This window comes from Spermophilus citellus, assembly GCF_964194105.1.
Source record: "Spermophilus citellus genome assembly, chromosome: 7".
Classification (NCBI taxonomy): Eukaryota; Metazoa; Chordata; class Mammalia; order Rodentia; family Sciuridae; genus Spermophilus; species Spermophilus citellus.
In genome coordinates, this window is record NC_138188.1 from 97,759,694 (window position 1) to 97,781,854 (window position 22,161).

The 22,161-nt window shown below is 37.9% G+C and overlaps 1 pseudogene across 1 annotated transcript; it reads left to right on the forward strand.

Moving 5' to 3' along the window:
- The first annotated feature begins 950 nt into the window (after window positions 1–950).
- LOC308653652 (iron-sulfur cluster assembly 2 homolog, mitochondrial-like) lies at window positions 951–3,889 on the forward strand (annotated as a pseudogene). The gene has a single exon. The product of its transcript is annotated as an iron-sulfur cluster assembly 2 homolog, mitochondrial-like (transcript).
- Window positions 3,890–22,161: the final 18,272 nt, after the last annotated feature.

Genomic DNA, 22,161 nt, shown 5'->3' on the forward strand with positions numbered 1-22,161 from the left:
AAAGAGAGTACTATCTTATTTAGCTATACAGATACTTGTGTGGAAGAAGTTAGAAATTCAAAATCCAATGCATAACACACATCTGGAGCTCTTTTTTTTTTTTGAGAGAGAGAGAGAGAGAGAGAGAGAGAGAGGGAATTTTAATATTTATTTTTTAGTTTTCGGCGGACACAACATCTTTGTTGGTATGTGGTGCCGAGGATCCAACCTTGGCCGTACACATGCCAGGCGAGTGCGCTACCGCTTGAGCCACATTCCCCAGCCCACATCTGGAGCTCTTTAATGAGGAGAAAGGATAACAAATTATGGTTTAGCCCAGATCATACATTACTAATTTTACTTTTATTACATTATGTAGATACATAGCTCCCCTAAAAACAATCTTCTCCAAGGTTCAAAATTCATTCACTATATATTATTTGAGTAGCTACTATGTCCCAGGCACAGTTTTGAGCACTGAGTATACAACAATGAACAAACATGAACAATTGCCTGATCTCAGGGAATTTGTATTCTAGAGCTGCATCAATCAATATAGCAGAAATTAGCTACAATGGCTATTTAAATTAATTTTAAAATCAAATTTAAACTTCACTAGCTGTGTTTAAGTCCTCAATAGCCCCAGGTGGCTACTGACTACTAAACCAACCAGCTGGACATAGACAATTTCCATCCTGACAGAAACTTCAACTGAACAGCAATGGTTTATCACCAGAGAAGACTCCACTTTTAGTCTCCCACTTTGGTTAAATTCTGAATGAGACCATTTTATACTACTTGGGGAAGGATAGCACCACAAATGGAGCAGTAGGAAAAGCACTGGTTCTTGAATTAAAGATAGATTCGAATCTTACTTGAACTAGATCAACTGAGAAAATTCAGCCAATCAATTTCTTTATAAGAATAATATCGAGGGGAGAAGGGTGCACCGAGGGGCGGAGTTTGTTGGGGGAAGATGGTGGCTACCAGGGGCCTGTCCCTAACGGCCACGGCCCTAAGAGCGGTCATTCCCTGGCGGAGGGGCAGGCTCTGCGCATCCCGTCAGGGACTTCAGACGCGTTGGGAGGCATCGTCTTCCAGCCCCGAGCCTAGCAAAGGGCAGATCCGCCTTACAGACTGCTGCGTCCGGAGGCTTCTGGAAATCACCGAAGGGTCAGAATTCCTCAGGCTGGAGGTGGAGGGAGGTGGATGCTCGGGATTCCAGTACAAATTTTCACTGGATACAGTTGTCAACCCCGACGACAGGGTATTCGAACAGGGTGGGGCAAGAGTTGTGGTTGATTCTGACAGCTTGGCCTTCGTAAAGGGGGCCCGGCCCAGGTGGACTTCAGCCAAGAACTGATCCGAAGCTCATTTCAAGTGTTGAACAATCCTCAAGCAGAGCAAGGCTGCTCCTGTGGGTCATCCTTCTCTGTCAAACTTGATGACTGGTGATCCAGAGATTGCCATCAGTTGCACCAATCTGAGGAACTGCGATTAGTAGAATTCTAGAAGTTTCCTTCTAATCATGTCCCTCTCTCAATTTTATTTTTCTTAATTCAGAAGTGTTGTGTTTTTCCACTAATATTTTCAGAATGTGAAGCTTTTACACTTGGCCTAAATTACTCCCCAACTCCTATACAATGCTAAGGCCAAGCTTATAGATGTTGTTACCTCATATTTAATTACTGGTTGAAACCTAGTGTACTCTATAGAGCCTCCAATACTCCAAAATTGGAGTTACTTCTCTAGCCTCCAGAATGTTTGAACATATATGTATAACAATGTATAAAAGCCTAAGTTTAAAGAAAGTCCTTAGAGTGTTTTGGATCAATTTTATAGATTGGGTAACTTGAACACTGATTACTAGGTCAGAACTGATGAGAAAGGCCTATGAATTGTTATCTTTTTCATTTCACCCTTTCACACCCCCACCCCACCCACCTTCTGGGGCTTGAAACAGGAGTGCTCTACTGCTGAGCTACATCTCCAGCCCTTTTTGTTTTTTATATACATTTTTTTTCTCACTGAGTTATGCAGGTTCACCTTGAACTTACAATTCTCCTTCCTTAGCCTCCTAAGAAGCAGAGATTACAGGTATGTGCCACAAATTAGCTTCACATTTCACCCTTTATGAATGTGCTACTGACATTTTCTTATTTTCTATGCAGCCCATTCACTACTTCCCATGTGATATTGTCATATTCACAGATCTGCTAGGATTAAAAAAAAAAAAACAAGAGCCATCCCCCAGAAAACTTGGGAAAACTCTGATACCTGAATAACTTGAAAAATAGCCTCGATACTCTGTATTCATACAGACATTTCAAGATCTGTGACCATTTAGTAATTGAATCCTATTAGGATATGTTGCTTCATCTACCTTATGGTATAAAATGTCTTTCTTATTCTAGTTGAAAGTGTAACTCCATTATGTAGCTAATAGAGGTATTCTTGTTTTTTCCCAGTACTGGGGATTGAATCCAGGGGCACTTAACCATTGAGCCACATGCCCAGTTTTTTTTTTTTTTTATTTTAGATACAGGGTCTCTGTAAGTTGCTGAGGCTGGTTTTGAACTTACAATCTTCCTGCCTCAGCCTCCCAAGGTGCTGGGATTACAGGCATGCACCACCATGCCCAGTAATAGAAATCTTTCAATTTTTTAAATATTTTAAAATTTGTTCTTGTAAGTTATACATGATAGTAGAGTATATTTTTGACATTATACACATATGAATTTAACTTCTCATTCTTCTGGTTGTACATGATGTAGAATTACATTGGTTGTGTAATCATATATGCACATAGGACAGTAATGTCTGATTCATTCTACTGTCTTTCCTATTCCCATTCCCCCTCCCTTCCCTTCATTTCTCTTTGTCTAATCTAGAGTACTTCTTTAATAGAGGTCTTTTTTAAGAGTGGGTTACCAATGAAATGCAAACTGCCTAGTTAAATTTGAATTTTAGATGAACAACAAATTTTTTTATATCATTTAATCTTTGTAATATAAGTATGTCTACTCTTTGTCTACAATACATAACATTTATGTGCTAAACATGGCAATCCTACTTTAGGGTGTCTAAATGAAAAGATTTTAAACCACAAATTCCAGTGCATTTTAAAGTATTTGTTTAGGTGTGCCTTTAAATGGGTTATGGAGGTTTAAATAATTCTATTATGATGCTAGGGGACCCAGAATAGTAAAGATAAAAAACTGAAAAAGAATTTGCACCACCATCATAACAAATAATTTTTTTTTTTATTTTTTGGCAACTGGAGGCACTTTACCACTGAGCTACATCCCCGGTCCTTTTAATTTTTTATTTTGAGAAAGTCTTGTTAAGTTGCTAAGAGTCTTGCTAAATTTCATTGTGGCCTCAAACTTGTGATCGTCTTGTATCAGCCTCCTGAATTGCTAGGATTAAAGATGTGAATCACTGTATCCAGCTAACAGATAACTTTTTAATACTAATGTGGGGGAAACCACAATCAGGTTGATTCTGAGAGTTGTTGATTAAATCTATCTTTCACTTAAAATTTGTTATAGCAGAAACTTGAATCTCTGGACTAGATAGGAATTAAGGTCATCTGCTATGAAAATTCATTATTAAAAATAGTGAAAATAAGGGCTAGGGTTGTGGCTCAGCAGTAGAGTGCTCGCCCTGTGTTTAATGTGAGGCCCTGGGTTTAATCCTCAGCACCTCATAAAAATAAATAAATGAAGGTATTGTGTCCAACTACAACTAAAAAATAAATATTTAAAAAAATGAGGAGCTGGGGATGTGGCTCAAGTGGTAGCAGGCTCTCCTGGCATGCATGCGGCTCAGGTTCGATCCTCAGCACCACATACAAACAAAGATGTTGTGTCCGCCAAAAACTAAAAAATAAATAAATATTAAAAAAATTTAAAAAAAGAATAATATAATTGTGATAGTACTTCACAGGGACTAAATGCATTATAAAAGGATTAAATGCAGATGATGTCTGCAATGTAGCTAACTCTGGGGCCTGAACAAACAGAGGTACTCACTAAGTGTCTGTCATAGAATAATCCATTGTGGAAATGGGTTGCGGGGCATATCAGTTTTTTTGTGGATAAATTACTAGCCAATTAGCTCAGCACTGCTTTAAGTTTTTACAAATGTAAATTCATTGCATCCTCACAAAACCCTATGAGGTAGGTGTTACAGAGTAAGGCCATCTGCAGAGCTGAAGTGACCACAGATGTCCTCTGACCAGTTCTTGCAACCATGCCAGCAAGATTTCAGACGGATTGCACAGAGTAGTGGGCATGAGTTTATTAGAAGGATGTTTTAGTCAGTTTTTTTCTGTGACTAAAGACTTGACCAGAGTAACTGTAGAGGAAAGGTTCATTTAGGGGCTCATGGTTTCAGAGGTTTCAGTTTGTAGACTCAAGGTGAGGCTGAACATCATAGCAAAAGAGTGTAGCAGAGTGAAGTAGTTCACGTGACAATCAGAAAGCAGAGAGAGGGGTCTCTACTTGCCAGATACAAATATATATCCCAAAGCCACTCCTCTAATTCCCACCTCCTCCAGGCACACCCTACCACTTCAGTCACCACTCAGTTAGAGGATTAATTCACTGAATGGGTTGAGACTTTTACAACCCAGTCATTTCTCTGAATCTTCTTGCATTACCTCACATGTGAGATTTTGGGGGACACCTCACATCCAAACCATTAAAAAGGGATAGGAAAAGGGTGAAAGGATATACTTTCAAAGGACAGGGTGGGTTGACTCAGAGAGGAGAGGGGCAGTACTCCCCTTTGGTTTTACTGAAGGTTCTAAGGAAGTTTCCTGAAAACCCTGCACAGATCCACCTCTTGACTTTTTACTCATAGCAGTATTGCCTCAGACTTCTAAGTCCCCACTGTGCATGTTCTTACCCATTGAGGGGATATCTACCATTGAAATGACATGCTAAAAAAAAAAGCAATTTTGAGTCACTTTGACTAGCACTGACCAGTTCTAATTGGAACTTAATTCTTACAGATTATGTGGTTGGGGGGTTTTGCTTCTAATTGTCCTTTCTCCCTGAGTTCTAGAATCTGGTCTGTATTAGATATGGAAAATGACAAACCCTAGAAGTAGTGATACCCAGGGAAAGGGGAGTGAGAAGAAAAGCCATACATTGAGAGCATTGATCCTTTCCCAATACATTCTTTTCTGGTGATAAAACCAAACCCTGAAGAAGGGGTGTCCATCAAACCTGGAAAGGTAGTCTCTGGGAAGAGGCCCAAGCGTTAATCCTTCTGTAGACAAATCCTTTCCAGATCAGACAGCAGGTTGTTGCTGAGGACTATAGCATATTCTGTTGACTTAAGCCAGAACAGGGTCACAGGTAAATCACTTTTTAAAAAAGACAAAAATAGTAGACCTAATTCATAGAATTATCCCCTTAATATCATGTTCCACTGTGAATATCTACGTGTTACCTATCAGTAGGTACTATTATTATTGCCATTGCCTAGATGAGAAAGAAGAAATTTGGTAGGTTTCACAAGATTTGAGCTTACATTAGTCAATGATTTTTTAATGGCTTTATAAACATCTCTCAAATTTTAGTAACTTAGCACAGCGAAAGTTTTATTCCTTGCTTAAGTTGCAGACCAACCAGATGTTCAGTTAAAACCATTGTGTTGGGATCCAGAGTTCCAGTCTCTTCCAATCTAGTGATGTAGACAATGCATCTGAACAGCACAGAGTAAAGAAGTGCTTAAAGTAATGCTTCTCAATTTCAGCATTTGTGATAATTAATTCTATGCATCACCTTGACTTGGCTAGGGGACTCCTAAATAGATGGCAAAACATTATTTCTGAATGTGTCTGTGAGGATGTTTCTCAAAGGGATTAGAATTTGAATTGGTATGCTGCCATTTTTTGTCCCCAAAGTCTGGATCCTTCTTCCCCTCTTAGAATTGTGGAAACAATAAATAAATCAAGCAACCAACAGAGCAGTGAAAATTTTATTCTGGTTAAGAATAGGAGAAATGAAAAATAAATTCAAAAACCTTGCAGATTGGAGGGTTATAGATATAGGTTAAAAGAAATGAGGGGAAGAGATAAACTAATGAAAGGGAAGGGTATTAATGTTTATTCTGGAAATAGGTGGAGATTTCTTGGAAATTCAGGTATCACCTCTTTTATCTCTGGTCATTGTCATGGCAACAGTCAACTGTCAAGGGGCCAGAGGTGTGTCACTAAGTATGAAAATGGATTTTAATGAAGTTAGAGGTTGTCTGGGCCACTCTGGCAACCATCTTAAATCCAAAGCTTCAGCCAGTACACCTGAAGAACTTCTGGGGCCCTCCTCAGGCATCCAGTCTTCAAAGATAAGCACGATTAGGGCAGCATAGATATTTAGCCAGGTTGCCTAAGCTGTAAAAGATTAGGACAGGGTGTTTTAATCAGCCTTTTTACTGCTGTGACCAAAAGACTTGACAAGAACAATTTTAGAGGAGGGAAAATTTATTTGGGGCTTATAGTTTTAGAGACCTCAGTCCATAAACACACATGAGCTTTTGGGGGACACCTTCTATCCAAACCATTACACAGGGTCACAGATAAACTGAGCAATGAAAATACACCCTCACCAATATAAGAGGGCATTATACAATCCATTGAGAGCTGAAATAGAAAAATATGGTGGAAGAAAGGTGAATTCTCTTTCTTTGAGCTGGGACTTCTACCTTCTCCTGCCTTGGCCCCCCACCCACTCTTCCCATCTTTAGGCCCTAAACAACTCCTCTGGTTCTTGGGTATCCAGCTGCCATTTGCAGTCTCCATATTCCTGTGAGCCAATCTCCATAATAAATCTCCTCTAATATATATTGATCTAATCATATCCTATTGGTTTTGTTTCAATGCAGAATTCTAAGGTTATTAGTTATATATTGGACTGAAGTATTCTTTACTTGCTGTCCTGTGTGTTGTAAGATATTTAGCAGCATCCTTGGCCTTTACCTACTTAATGCCAGTGAAGCCAGATTTAAAGATAGGTAGTTAGTGCAGCTAGGTAAATCGGGTCTGATATCCAGTCTAATAGAGAAAAATGGAGTACAGTCTAATAAAGAAAATGAAGTCAGATCTGAGTTCCAGAAATCAGAAACTACACCTGGGAGATTGAAATGTTAATGTGCCCAAGGGCCCCCCTCACCCCTGCCCATCCTAAGAACTGTTAATGAAGCAGCTCCCAGCAGATAGGGGGGTGCTAATTAATTGATCCTAGGCCCTTCCTGCCCTAATCCATCCCCCACCCCCAACCTGTTTTCCACCTTTGGCCTTCAGGCCTTCCACTTGCATCCCCCATCACATGCAGGATACAGGGAAATAAGCAAGATAAGGAACAGGAATGTAGGAGGACAAAGGAAGACCTTAGAGACCTCCCCATCCCACGGATTCCACCTTTCAGGTCTCCTTCTTCCTGGGGGTGGTGGGGTGGTGGTTCTGCTATCCTTTAATAAAACTTTTTACTTTCCACTCTGCCCTTGCCTCCGTGTTCTTCTCTGTTGTTATACTTCAGCATTTGGGGAAGCAAGGATTCGTTAAGGTAACCGGTGGTATCGCCAGTAAGTAGCTACCTCTCAGTTGTGACAATCAACAATTTCTTGGGAAGGTGTGTGTGTGTGTGTGTGTGTGTGTGTGTGTGTGTGCGCGCGCACACACACACACACACACACACATGTACATGCACTCATGTGTTCACAAACATATGTGCATTCAAAATTGCCCTGCCTCAGTAAAGACCACTGATATAAAAAACAATCCAGACATCTCACAGGCTAGGCTAGGGAGTCATATTCTTTTCATTCAAATTCTATTGGCAAGAATTCAATCAAATGTCCGCACCTAATTCTAAGAGGGTTGGAAAACATAATACAATAATGTATCCAGGAAGAAGAGGAGGTCTGGGAAAATCGAATTAGCAATGTGGAATCTCTTTGAGAGGGATAGTTCCCTCCCCTTGAAACACCTACACCCACACAAATATAAAACTTCAGAGAAATTAGCAGAGATGTGCAGGGCAATCTAGACATTGGAGACAAAAACACACCTTTATCACAGGTGTTTTTTTTTGTTTGTTTGTTTTTGTTTTTTTTTACTACTGACCTAGACATGCTGCATTGGTTTCCCAGAAAAAAAAGTTAATGCAATTAAGCACTAGATGCTGTGGTCCTGGGTGGATCTATTTGTAAGATAATAACACAAACAATCAACCTATTACAGTGATGTATGGTAATTTGTTGAGCACCTATAGAGTAGAAATGAAGCTGGGATGATGGGAATGTCCCCATGAGGTTGTGCCATCCCAATCACATTCCAGAGGCCTGAGCATCTGCAATCTGTATGACCAGGAGTGCAAGGGAGACAGAAATGCATTTTTGGAAGAGGGAGAAATGAAGAATCTTTGGATATATGTCACAAATATATCAAAAAAAGGGAAAAGTTGGTGGGGGTGGGGTGGGGACTGCCATTCATTTACTATTAGTAGTTTCAGAGAAATATCCTAGTGTAGTGTTATGACCTGTTGATTAACAAGTGACATGATCTAGAATCCCACCTGAAGCACTAACATTTTTGTAATTTCAAAATAGGCTAAGTTATGCCCACTTCATATAGGAAAAAATGCATACATTTTTTAAGGATTATCTAAATTGCCATGGGCTTTTATTACCCCATTATATATCCCTTAATTTTTCCTGCTTTATGGCAGCCAAATAAAGTAAAAAATGCTTCTTGAGTTTTCTATTATATGGTTTGAGGGAAATAATTTCTCAGCTGCCTAGTTTGGACATTTTTGTCCTCACTATGTAATCATATTGAAAAGAACTAGAAATGTTCAAGTTTTCACCAACTGGCACCAAATCAAACTCCTGAAGCCAAGGCTGGCTCCCCTGACCACACTTAGCTCCACCCCACCCAACCCCAGTCCTAAATAAAAGACAACAGAACATCTTTGTGACAATAAAAATCCATCAAATTTAGCCTAGGTCATTAAGTTCAAGAAAAATAGTCTTACCAATAAATACATGTGAAGGCTGAGGTGTGGTTCAGTGTTAGAGCACTTGCCTGGCATTGTGAAGCCTGGATGAGATCCCCAGGAAAACACACACACACACACACACACACACACACACACACACATATAATAGATCAATACATACATATGAAAGGCCTGTATCTTATTAAAGTTATTGTTAGCCTCTAAAATTAATTATTCTATTTCTTTGGGGAAAAGTCTATTGAAGTTTTCATTAAATGAAGAGAAAAATAAAGGGTGGAAAGAGAGAAAGAAGGGAATAAGATTCTTTACTAAATGAGAGAGAGGAGAATTAATTGCCAGGCTTCAACTATAGACCTCCTAGGTTACATTTATCAGGAAAGTAGAAGAGAAGTTCAGACAAATCCATGAAATAATATCAATGGATAACTAGAAATAATGACTTTTACCTATGTGTTTCTTTTTTTTTTTTTGCCTTTTTTTTATTGGTTATTCAAAACATTACAAAGACTGCAGAATCACATCGGTCACACATCCACATTTTTACATAATGCCATAATAGTAACTGTTGTATTCTGCTACCTTTCCTATCCTCTACTATCCCCCCTCCCCTCCCCTCCCATCTTCTCTCTCTACCCTATCTACTGTAATTCATTTCTCTCCTTATTTTTTGTCCCATTCCCCTCACAACCTCTTATATGTAATTTTGTATAACAATGAGGGTCTCCTTCCATTTCCATGCAATTTCCCTTTTTTCTCCCTTTCCCTCCCACCTCATGACTCTATTTAATATTAATCTTTTCCTCCTGCTCTTCCTCCCTGCTCTGTTCTTGGTTGCTCTCATTATATCAAAGAAGACATTTGGCATTTATTTTTTAGGGATTGGCTAGCTTCACTTAGCATAATCTACTCTAATGCCATCCATTTCCCTGCAAATTCCATGATTTTGTCATTTTTTATTGCTGCATAGTACTCCATTGTGTATAAATGCCACATTTTTTAATCCATTCATCTATTGAGGGGCATCGGGATTAGTTCCACAGTCTAGCTATTGTGAATTGTGCTGCTATGAACATCGATGTGGCAGTATCCCTGTAGCATGCTCTTTTAAGGTCTTCAGGGAATAGTCCGAGAAGGGCAATAGCTGGGTCAAATGGTGGTTCCATTCCCAGCTTTCCCAGGAATCTCCATACTGCTTTCCATATTGGCTGCACCAATTGGCAGTTCCACCAGCAATGTACAAGAGTACCCTTTTCCCCACATCCTCGCCAGCACTTGTTGTTGTTTGACTTCATAATGGCTGCCAATCTTACTGGAGTGAGATGGTATCTTAGGGTGGTTTTGATTTGCATTTCTCTGACTGCTAGAGATGGTGAACATTTTTTCATGTACTTGTTAATTGATTGTATGTCTTCCTTTGAGAAGTGTCTGTTCAGGTCTTTGGCCCATTTGTTGATTGGGTTATTTGTTTTCTTATTGTTTAATTTTTTGAGTTCTTTGTATACTCTGGATATTAGGGCTCTATCTGAAGTGTGAGGAGTAAAAATTTGTTCCCAGGATGTAGGCTCCCTATTTACCTCTCTTATTGTTTCTCTTGCTGAGAAAAAACTTTTTAGTTTAAGTAAGTCCCATTTGTTGATTCTAGTTATTAACTCTTGTGCTATGGGTGTCCTATTAAGGAATTTGGAGCCCGACCCCACAATATGTAGATTGGAGCCAACCTTTTCTTCTATCAGACGCATAGTCTCTGATTTGATATCAAGGTCCTTGATCCATTTTGAGTTAACTTTTGTGCATGGCGAGAGAAGGGGATTCAGTTTCATTTTGTTGCATATGGATTTCCAGTTTTCCCAACACCATTTGTTGAAGATGCTATCCTTCCTCCATTGCATGCTTTTAGCCCCTTTATCAAATATAAGATAGTTGTAGTTTTGTGGATTGGTTTCTGTGTCCTCTATTCTGTACCATTGGTCCACCCGCCTGTTTTGGTACCAGTACCATACCGTTTTTGTTACTATTTCTCTGTAGTACAGTTTGAAATCTGGTATCGCTACACCTCCTGATTCACACTTCTTGCTTAGAATTGCTTTTGCTATTCTGGGTCTTTTATTTTTCCATATGAATTTCATGATTGCTTTATCTATTTCTACAAGAAATGCCGTTGGGATTTTGATTGGCATTGCATTGAACCTATAGAGAACTTTTGGTAATATTGCCATTTTGATGATGTTAGTTCTGCCTATCCATGAACAAGGTGTATTTTTCCATCTTCTAAGATCTTCTTCTATTTCTCTCTTTAGGGTTCTGTAGTTTTCATTGTATAGATCTTTCACCTCTTTTGTTAGGTTGATTCCCAAGTATTTTATTTTATTTTTTTGAGGATATTGTGAGTGGGGTGGTTTTCCTTATTTCCAGTTTAGAAGATTTGTTGCTGATATACAGGAATGCCTTTGATTTATGCGTGTTGATTTTATATCCTGCCACTTTGCCAAATTCATTTATTAGCTCTAGTAGTTTCTTTGTAGACCCTTTTGGGTCTTCTAGGTATAAAATCATATCATCCGCAAATAGTGATAATTTAAGTTCTTCTTTTCCTATTTTTATGCCTTTAATTTCTTTCATCTGTCTAATTGCTCTGGCCAGTGTTTCGAGAACTATATTGAATAGAAGTGGTGAGAGAGGGCATTCCTGTCTTGTTCCAGATTTTAGAGGGAATGCCTTCAGTTTTTTTTTCCATTCAGAATGATGCTAGCCTGAGGCTTAGCGTATATATAGCTTTTACAATGTTGAGGTTAAGTTCCTGTTATCCATAGTTTTTCTAATGTTTTGAACATAAAGGGATGCTGTACTTTGTCGAATGCTTTTTCTGCGTCTATTGAGATGATCATATGGTTCTTATCTTTAAGTCTATTGATGTGGTGAATAACGTTTATTGATTTCTGTATATTGAACCAGCCTTGAATCCCAGGGATGAATCCTACTTGATCATGGTGCACAATCTTTTTGATACGTTTTTGTATATGATTTGCTAGAATTTTATTGAGGATTTTTGCATCTAAATTCATTAGGGATATTGGTCTGTAGTTTTCTTTCTTTGAGGTGTCTTTATCTGGTTTGGGAATCAGGGTGGTATTGGCCTCATAGAATGAATTTGGAAGTTCTCCCTCTTTTTCTATCTCCTGAAATAGATTGTGGAGTATTGGTATTAGTTCTTCTTTAAAGTTCTTGTAAAACTCTGCTGTATATCCATCCGGTCCTGGGCTTTTCTTGGTTGGTAGTCTTTTGATGGCTTCTTCTATTTCCTCACTTGATATTGGTCTGTTTAGGTTGTTTATATCTTCCTGATTCAATCTGGGTAGTTCATATGTCTTAAGGAATTTATCGATGCCTTCACTATCTTCTATTTTATTAGAGTATAGGGTTTCAAAATTTGTTTCTAGTAAGAAACAAATTAGTAACCACAGCTAATCGATGCATGCATATGTACATTAACATACCAAGTATTTACTGAGTGGTGCTATATTCAAAATACTATGCTAAGTTGGCAGATGTGAGATAGAAAGGGGGAAAAATATAAGCTCTATAGATGTTCTCAACAAACTTGAAATGTAGTAGGGATGTCAGGTAAGTACACAACTAAACAAAATACACAGAGAGAGAGAAGAGAAAAGAAAAGAGAAGAGGGGAGGGAAGAAGAGAGAGAGAGAGAAAGAATTTGAAGGATTGAAATTTCCTGACTGGGTGAAGAAATGGGACATAGCTTTTGAAAATAAGAGATCTGAAGAAGGAGTACATTAAAACTACCAAAATTAAAAGTATTGCCTCTTTCAGGGTATGATATAGTGATCCTTTGGGTTATGAGGAAATAGAATTTCAGGGCATTTAGTGAAAACGTAAGATTTCACATGTTCTTTATTAACCATCATATGTAGTTCCAAGCCATCCCCAGCAATTACTCCCATGTCTGTCTGCCCTCTGTCTGAAAGGTTTCTTTTTTTTTTTTTTCTCTGAAGGTTCTGGACCCTAGGTCTGACATTACTTCCTCAGTTCCCTGAGGCTGGAAGGAAAGAAGACATATCTTCTGCAGCACAGTGATTTACAATCACTTTTCTCCTATCAAATATGTAATACTGTGAGCAGGGTTCTCTTTCTTACGTCAGACGTGCAAAAAGCAAACGAGTATTGAAGAACACGAAATGAACTAGAGCACTGAATTGCTCTGGCCTTGGCCCTGTCCTCAGGTGTCCAAATGCTTCTTAGAAAAGCATGGTCTTCATCTGCTTTTAAGCTGTGTAGGTATAGCCTAAGAGAACCAAGTGTAAAGCTGACTATAAAGCTGACTATAAAATTATTTATTTTAAATAAATCATTTAGTGACTGGAGAACAAAACAAGAAAAAAGAAAAATAAAATAAAACAAGCAAACATGATTTCCAAGCTAAAGGAGCTTTCTGATGCAGAATTTGTGGGTATTTCATATTCTCCTCCTTTAGTACAATATACAGCCCAGATCAAGAAGATCTAGAGGGCAAGTTAAAAGAATAGATTTGGGAGTCAGAAAGTTTGGGTATGGATTTAGGTGGTGGAACCAAAATAGAATTAGTTCCACAACCTATTGCTGTGTAATCGTAGACATTTAACTTTCTTTGGTTTTTTCACCTATAAATGTGGATTAATGGGGGCACATATCCCACAGGGTTATTTGAGGAAAAATAATAATGCATGCAAAGGATTTATAACAACACTAGGCCCAATGTACAAGCATAGCAAAGTTGGTTATTAATAGCATTGCTTTAGAAAATAGATAATAATGATATAGTTATTTCCTTATGTTTCCTATAAGGGAAAATTATGGGATCAAGGCATCTCAGGTCCCAAGGGCAGGGTGGTGCTCTTCCAGAGAGTCTCCCATTGCAGTGGAAAAACATTGAGTCAATAATTATTCATAAATCCAAGGGTACAACCCTGTTTTCTTTAGAAGTCTGGCTTCCTGTCTCCAGATTCCTCTTCTTCAACATGAGTATCTTAAACATCACCTTCAGAAGAAGACACTGGTACTAGGGTTGGGTGCCACTTGTTGCTCTCAAGATGGTGTCCTTGATTTCCATTATCCAAAATAATAGCAACTTATTCCAGATCTGGGCATTATCTTTATGTCTTCATTCAGGTTATTAATAATAATACATCATTCAGGATGTGGTCATGGACAAGGGTGTAAAATTGAATTTCTCTCTCTCTCTCTCTCTCTCTCTCTCTCTCTCTCTCTCTCTCTCTCTCTCCCCACCCCCCTCCTTCTCTCTTTAGTTCCCTTTTTCTTGCAGTACTGGAGATTCAATCCAGGGCAGTCTACTATTGGGGTATATCCCTAGCTTTTTAAATTTTGAGACAGAGTCTTGCTAAGTTGTCCAGGCTGACCTTGAACTTGTGATCCTCCTGCCTCAGATTTGTGAGTCGCTAGGATTACAGGTGTGAATCATTGTGACGAGAACACATGTGTTTCTCTACAAGTGTCATTCAATCTTCCTTGTTCTCCAGAGCTGCTAAAGCATTTTCTCTCCTTTTCCCTCTGTACACCCTACAATTTGGACTTGAGTTTTCATACTTCTTCTATTACCCTGTAGGTCTGTCCAAATTCTTACCTCAAAACCCCTAAATCATTCTCATGTTTAATGAATTTATATGTGTGCTTATAAAATTTACTTTCAAGATGTGCATGATTTTCCATGCGAGTGTATTTTTAGAATATATAATTGATAATGTGTTTTGTATATATCATCCTATTCCTTACTGTTTTCATTCAATACCATCTTTCATCTTTTTCTTTTAGTTAGCTTGGCTAAGGACTTATCAATTTTGTTTATTCTTTTAAAGAACCACTTTTTGTTTTGTTGATTTTTTTGAATTTTTTAAAAAATCTCAATTTAATTGAGTTTGGCTTTGATTTTGATTTTTCCTATCTTCTATTGATTTTGATGTTTATTTGTTCTTACTTTTAGGGCCTTGAGATGTAATATTGCATCCTTTATTTGGTATCTATTTTTTTAATGAATGAGCTCAATGCTATTAGCTTTCCTCTTAGAATTGCCTTCATAATGTCCAAGAGATTTTGATGTATCACTATTCTCATTTATTTACAAGTATTTTTTTCCACCCTTGATTTCTTCTGCTATCCATTTTCATTCAATAGTGAATTATTTATTTAGTCACTGGGTGTTGGAGTAGTTTTTACTTTTTGTCTTATTTTTTATTTCCAATTTAATTTTATTATTATCTGATGCAGGATATTATCTTAATTTTTGTATTCGCTAAGAGTAGCTTTGTGGCCTAAAATATGGTATATTTTAAAATATTTTCCATGGGCTGCTGAGAAAAAGATGTATTCAGCCATTGATGGACGAAATATTCTATAAATGTCTGTTAAGTCTAGATTATTGGCTGTATTTTTTAGTTCTGTAACTTTGTTGTCTAGTTTTTGTTTGAAAGATCTATCTAGTGTTGAAAGAGGTGTGTAAGACACCCAGTATTATTGTGTTGTGGTCTAGTTGACTCTTGATATTGAGAAGGATTTGTGTGATGATGTAACTGCTCCATTATTTGAGGTATAAATTATTTATGACTCATTTTTCTTCTTATTTTATGACTTCCTTAAGCAATATGAAATGAGCTTCCTTGTTTCTTCTCATTAACTTTGGTTTGAAGTCCACTTTATCTTATATTAGAATTGAAACCCCTTCTTGTTTACAAAGTCCATGTAAATAATGTATTTTTCTTCTTCTTTCACCTTTGGTCTGTGGATCTCTTTTGTCTATGAGGTGAGTTTCTCGGAGACAGAATAATGTAAGGCGATAGAGATTCTGAAGATGAATCAATTGAAAATCCTCAAAAGGAAGGTATCAATTAACCAAGTTAAAAATTCAATGGACAGCATCACCAACAGACTAGACCACTTGGAAGATAAAATTTTTCAGGCCTTGAAGATAAAGTATATAATCTTGAAAATTAAGTTGACCATAGAAAAATGTTGTTAAGAGACCATGAACAGAACATTCAAGAAATATGGTATAACTCGAAAAGGCCAAAAGTTAAGATTTATCAAACTTCAGATAAAGGCTCTGAAATACAAACTAATGGAATGCACAATCTTTTCAATAAAATAATATTAGAATATTTCCCAAACCTTAAGAATAAAATGGAAAATCAAATACAGGAGGCATACAGAATTCCAAAATGTTCAAAATTACCACAGAACCACTCCAAGACACATTATTATGAAAATTCCTAACATGAAGGAAAAGGACAGAATTTTAAAAGCAGCTACAGAAAAATGACTGGTCACGGGGCTCGGATTGTGGCTCAGTGGTAGAGTGCTCACCTAGCATGCATGAGGCACTAGGTTTGCTCCTCAGCACCACATAGATGTAAAATAAGGATATTGTGTCCACCTAAAACTAAAAAATAAATATTAAAAAAAGAAAAATGACTGTTCACATTTAGAGGTAAACCATTTAGATCTCAGCCAATTTTTCATTCCAGACCCTAAAAGCTAGGAGGTCTTGGAATAAAATACAACAAGCTCTGAAAGAAAATGGGTGCTAACCAAGAATACTATGATCAGCAAAATTAAGTTTCAGATTTGGAGATGAAATAAAAACTTTCTACAATAAAAAAAGTTAAAAGAATTCACAACTAGAAAGCTGGCTTTACAAAATATACTAACTAAAATATTAATGAAGAAATAGAGAATAAAAAATGAAAACCAGCAAATAAACTATACTACAAGAATACTCAAAAGGAGAATCTAATTCAACTTAAAAATAGAAATAAATCAAAATGACAGAAAATAAAAAGCACCTTTTAATAATAATGTTGAATGTAAATGGTCTAAACTCATCAAAAGACAGACTACAGGTTGAATTTAAAAAACAACACCTAACAATATGCTATCTTCAAAGACCCATCTGGTATAGCTCCACAAACGAGGCTATGTCTACTTCCAAATTGCTGATTCTAACTGCTGCATAATGCTTCATGGTATTCATCTATCACGTTTGACTATCTGTTTCTCTTATGATGGACACCTTGCTTGTCTGTAACTCCCTATTACCATTAAAATTTCTGCAATAAATTATGGATCCATGTTAAGGCTCTCTCTGAGATATATACCCAAAGCCAAATTGCTGGTTGTCAACATAGATATAGTAAATCTAAACCTAGAGCTGTCATCTCACTCTAACATGATTGTATAGGATGGAGAGGTCTTAGTATCATCCTCCAAATCATACATCAGAATCACAAAGTCCTTCCCTCTGTCCTCATGAAGAGGTTTATGACATCATGCTGACCACCTGTGTTAAGTGTCCAGTTCTATTAGTGTGTACCCACTAATAGATGTACCCACCAATGTGATGTAAAACAAGGCAGGGCCATAAATTGACTTATTGATTCTTTTACCTGGTATTGTTAGAATAACCAAGCACTATCTTCATCCTCATAATGGTTTTTCCAATATTGTATCAGCTAATCACCAAATTTATTTTTGAGCATTATCTATGTTTTTTCCCATTCTTTTTTATATTTCAGATTAAATCCTTTTGAACAGGTTAGGAATTCTGTCAAACACAGTTTTCCTCTACTTATGAACTGTACTTTACCCCTTGCCAAGACTCAGGAGTTTTGGCATGAAAAATCATGGTCTAAAATACTTTCAAACCATTTCTGTGGCCAATGGTTCACTTTCCCAATGACTTTTTCTTTTCCAAATGCTTCAATTTATAGCCTAGACTTCAAAGTCACCATCAATACATTCCAGATTTCTTTGGCTGCTAAATTATTAATTCCCAAAGAGAACAGCAAAACAGCCAGTAATTAGTGGGTTTGAGGAGAGAGTCAATTGCTGCTACTTTCTCAGAAGATTCTACCACCCCTTCCTCTGAGTCACTTTCTCTCCACACTGACTTCTTGATGTTCGGTTCAATTTTATTTGATCTCTTGGGATGTTTTCTCTCCTGAATTCTATCCCTGGATTATCTTCTCTATGCTGCTGAAACTTGCATAAAGTTTCACTGTTACAATTGTCTACCAAATTCAGAACTATAAAAAAAAAGGTTATTTTGTAACTTCGCATAAATCTTGTGATTCCAAGTCCCTATTTGTGATGATGGCAGAAAATCAATACAGACAATTTATAATACTCATTTTCATCCAGTCAAGTTCATAATGATCATACTAAAATCCAGTTCACACAAATGTTTCTTTCTTTTTCTCCCAAAGTCAGTTTGGGATCCATAGCTCTGGAGAGACCGAAGGGCAGCAGCCCTTTCTCAACATCTTCCTGCACTGTCTGAATTGTATAGATTTCAATCGGGTCCCAAGTTCAGCACCTGACATTGAAAGATGTGAGTGAAAATTGGCTGCAATGTAACAACTGCTTTCTCCTTAAAAATTGTGGCTTTAATTGATTCTAGGAAACTGTAGTCACTTGTGCCTTTTACCCGAGGTAGAAGTCACTAAGCATCCTTGGATGTCTCTCTAACCCATTGGTTGGTCATATGGCTTCTTAGAGTTAGAAAATAAAGGTACACTAATAACTAATATCAAAAATTCTCTGGAGCCATGAGGAAATCACAAGGTCCCACAAATTGCCAATCCTAGAGGGAAAATCAGGTGGCAAGTGGAGGAATCTTTGATGCCTTTGAGCCTAGTTGCCCCGTTTCCACATAGCTTTAGGGTGCTGGCTACAGTTCTAGAGTCGTGCTCATCCAAATTCATCCAAGGTATGGCATTGCTTGATCCTCTGCTCTATGACTTCCCAAATTTTTCAGGGAGACCTACTCAGTAACCTTCTCTCCTCAAATTTACACACACATACACCACCACTGTGCCACCAACAACTTTTTTATATTTTCTACTGTAAAACCCTCTTGCTTCAGCCTTCTAAAACTTGTTGGTTTCACCTACAGAACAAGGGATGAATGATTATTTCCAACTAAAGTTCCCAAGGGAAGGGAACAAGTAAGGGCTCATTCCATTTCTACTTGACACACCACCTCTTTCACTATGTGGAAACCTCCCTCTCTATGAGCCCATGGGAGAAAACCCTTCTCAAGCAGTAAAGGGGGCAAATTTTCACATGTTTTCAAAGGAATCCCTTAAAGAGTTCACATCTTTTGAAATACTCTTTGGTGAAAGCTCACAGGCTTCTGAAATTTGGTAATTTTTGCACAACAAAATCTCTAGTTGTAGACAGAGGCCACTGAATTCAGAGTGAGATCTACCTGGGTACCTGGTCTAAGCAAAAATCTTCCAACACAGTCTCCATCTTTGGATCAGGCCACTAGGGAATGTTCTTTAACAGACATTTGTAGTAGTATCAAGATGTTTCCTTATTCCATATAAAAACAATAAAACTTTTATTGTTGTTAAAAGTCTGAAGAGACATCTAGATTTTTCATAGGCCTACACAAATATTTTAATGATTTTACTATACTTGTCATTTTCTTATTTGATAAATATTTTCAGTATCTTTGTCTATACTTTCATACACTATTATACATAATGAATTATAAGCTTTGAAGGAAGCATGTACGGCTTTTTAAAATTTACTTTTCACAATTTGGAGGCTTCTTAATATTAGGAAAGTTTGAAAAAGATTGCAATGGGCAAAGAGATAACTTGATGTATTTATCTGTTTTCTCTTAGTTTTGTTGTCCCTGGTTTTTGAGACCTGAGGCCAAGTCCTTTTTTTCTTTTGGAACTCTGACAACACTGAGTGCAGATGGAGTGGCATGGGAGACTTCTATTCTTGGCTAAGAATGGGTGGGAGGTAAACTTTAAAATCAGCTTCTCACCCTGTAGGATTCAGGAGGTTATAGATACAAGGTAGAAGAAATGGGAGGGAGAGATAGGCTAATAAACAGAAGAAACATTTTCTTACAACGAGATAGAGGTTGTCTGTCTCACTTTGGCAGCCACCATAGATCCAACTGGCTTTAGCCAGCCCATCTGAAGAGCAAATGTTGGACCTCAGGCATTAGATTCTGAGATTAGCAAGTTGAGGAGAGGTAGAATTTCATCTAGGCCATCCAAACAATGGTAACATTATGGTAACCAGGACAAGGTAACCCAGTGACTAATTGCCACTGTGGGAGTGGGCAAGTGTGATACCCTTCTCCATCAACCATAAGGGTCATAGTTGACATTCTTATAACAAAAGGCAGGTTAATGAGAGAAGAACATGACAAATGTGTTTAATCAGAGTTTTATGTGACATAGAAACCTTCAGAAATGAAGATCCAAAAACCTGGAGAAAACTTTCCATGTAGACTTCCTTCAGTGAAAATTGGATAGTGGTGTAGAAATGTAACTGGACAAAAGAATAAGAGCTAATGGTAATACACCAAGGGAAACTTAGACCTGCCTGATCAAATGCTTCATGGCCTCTCCATGTGGTGAAGGAGATCAAGAAATGCCACCTCAAAATTTGAGTTTTGGGAACACGATTACTCTGAACTGAGGGCACCTGGGGGAACAGTGGATGCAGGCAGATGCTTTCTCTGAGCCCCTTTTTGCTTGCCTAGAGTTAGATCCTCCAACAATTCCATTATTGAGAATCCACTCCCCGGAACCTTACTTACCAGGCAAGATGAGTTCCATCACAGGAAGAGATAGCTGGAGGTTGACACCACACCTGACAAGTGTCTGCTCTTCAATAGGCTGCTTCAAGACAACTTTTATTAACTGAGACACTTTTTCCCCCTGAAAACTAATTTTACTCACCAGACATCCCCTCCTCCTACCTTCCCATAACTTTTTACTATCAGCCCCAGAAGCTCCAAGTCTCTCTTTTCATTTCCATTGTCTGAACCTTTTTCACGTCTCATATTTTATGGGACTCTGGTACATATGTAGTCAATTGAAATGCTATTTCTTCTGTTAATCTGTTTAATGTCAATTTAATATGTAGCTCAGCATAAGAACCTAGCAGGGTAGAGCAAAGTCATTTTTCCCTCCTCTATGGTAACATTTCTTTCCCCCCAGGTAGGGAACAGGAACTCTCTGGAATTAAGGTCTTATGGTAATTTTCACATCAGAGAATTTCTTTATGACTAACTCTCACATAGAAAGGCAGTGAAGGGAGATGGGGGGTGGGTCACAGTGTCCTTTTAAGACCCTTCCATTCTCCTTCAGTTCAAAGTACTTTGAGGTAGCACTTTCTGATTTCCAACACCACAAACCTTAGTAGAATAAAACAACACAAATTATCATTATTATTATTATTTTGGTACCAGGGATTGAACCCTGGGGTGTTTAATCATTGAGCTACATCCCCAGCCCCTTTTTATTTATTTATTTATTTTTATTTAGAGGCAGGGTCTCATCAAGTTCCTTAGGGCCTCACTACATAGCTGAGGCTGGCTTTGAACTTGCAATTCTCCTGCTTTGGCCTCCCAAGTTGCTGGGATTACAAGTAGTACCACGATGCCCAACTAATAACACAAACTATTATCTTATACTTCTGGACAATGGGAGTCTGAAATGGGTCTCCTTAGGCTAAAATCAAGGTTACAGAGACTTCATTTTCCTGCCTTTTCCAGCTTTTAAAGGCCCCTGTCCTTCTTTGGCTGTGGGCCCTTCCTCCATCTTCAAAGCCAGCAGTCTCTCTCTGACTGAGACCTCTACTTCCTCCCTTTTCTACTTTAAAAGGCCTATGTGTTTACTGAGGAACCCCATTATATGGCACCCCCAGCATATATTTTTTGCTTTATTTCAAGGTGGCTATTCAGAGCTACTACAGGCCTTGAAGTCATAGGGTTAACTCTGAATGGTTGCCCTTTGGAAAAAAGAAATCAATCAATTTGCTGGGTTTGGTGGCACACGTCTATAATCCCAGAGACCCAGCAGGCTCTAGCAATCTTCCTTATCACCAGAAAACTAAAACAACAACAACAAAAACCCCAAACCGAAAAACCTTTATTACCCAAGGTTCCACCTTCCTGGTCAGAGGGCCTGGTAGCTGGTAGTCAGAAGACTCCTAGGTGACTATAAATCAAAGTAAAGCAAGAAAGAAAGATATTCACTCTTTCAGGTCAAATAATAAGAAAATATGATAAAAATCACAAACCATCATTTTCCAGGCCCTCAGCTAAACACTGTACATG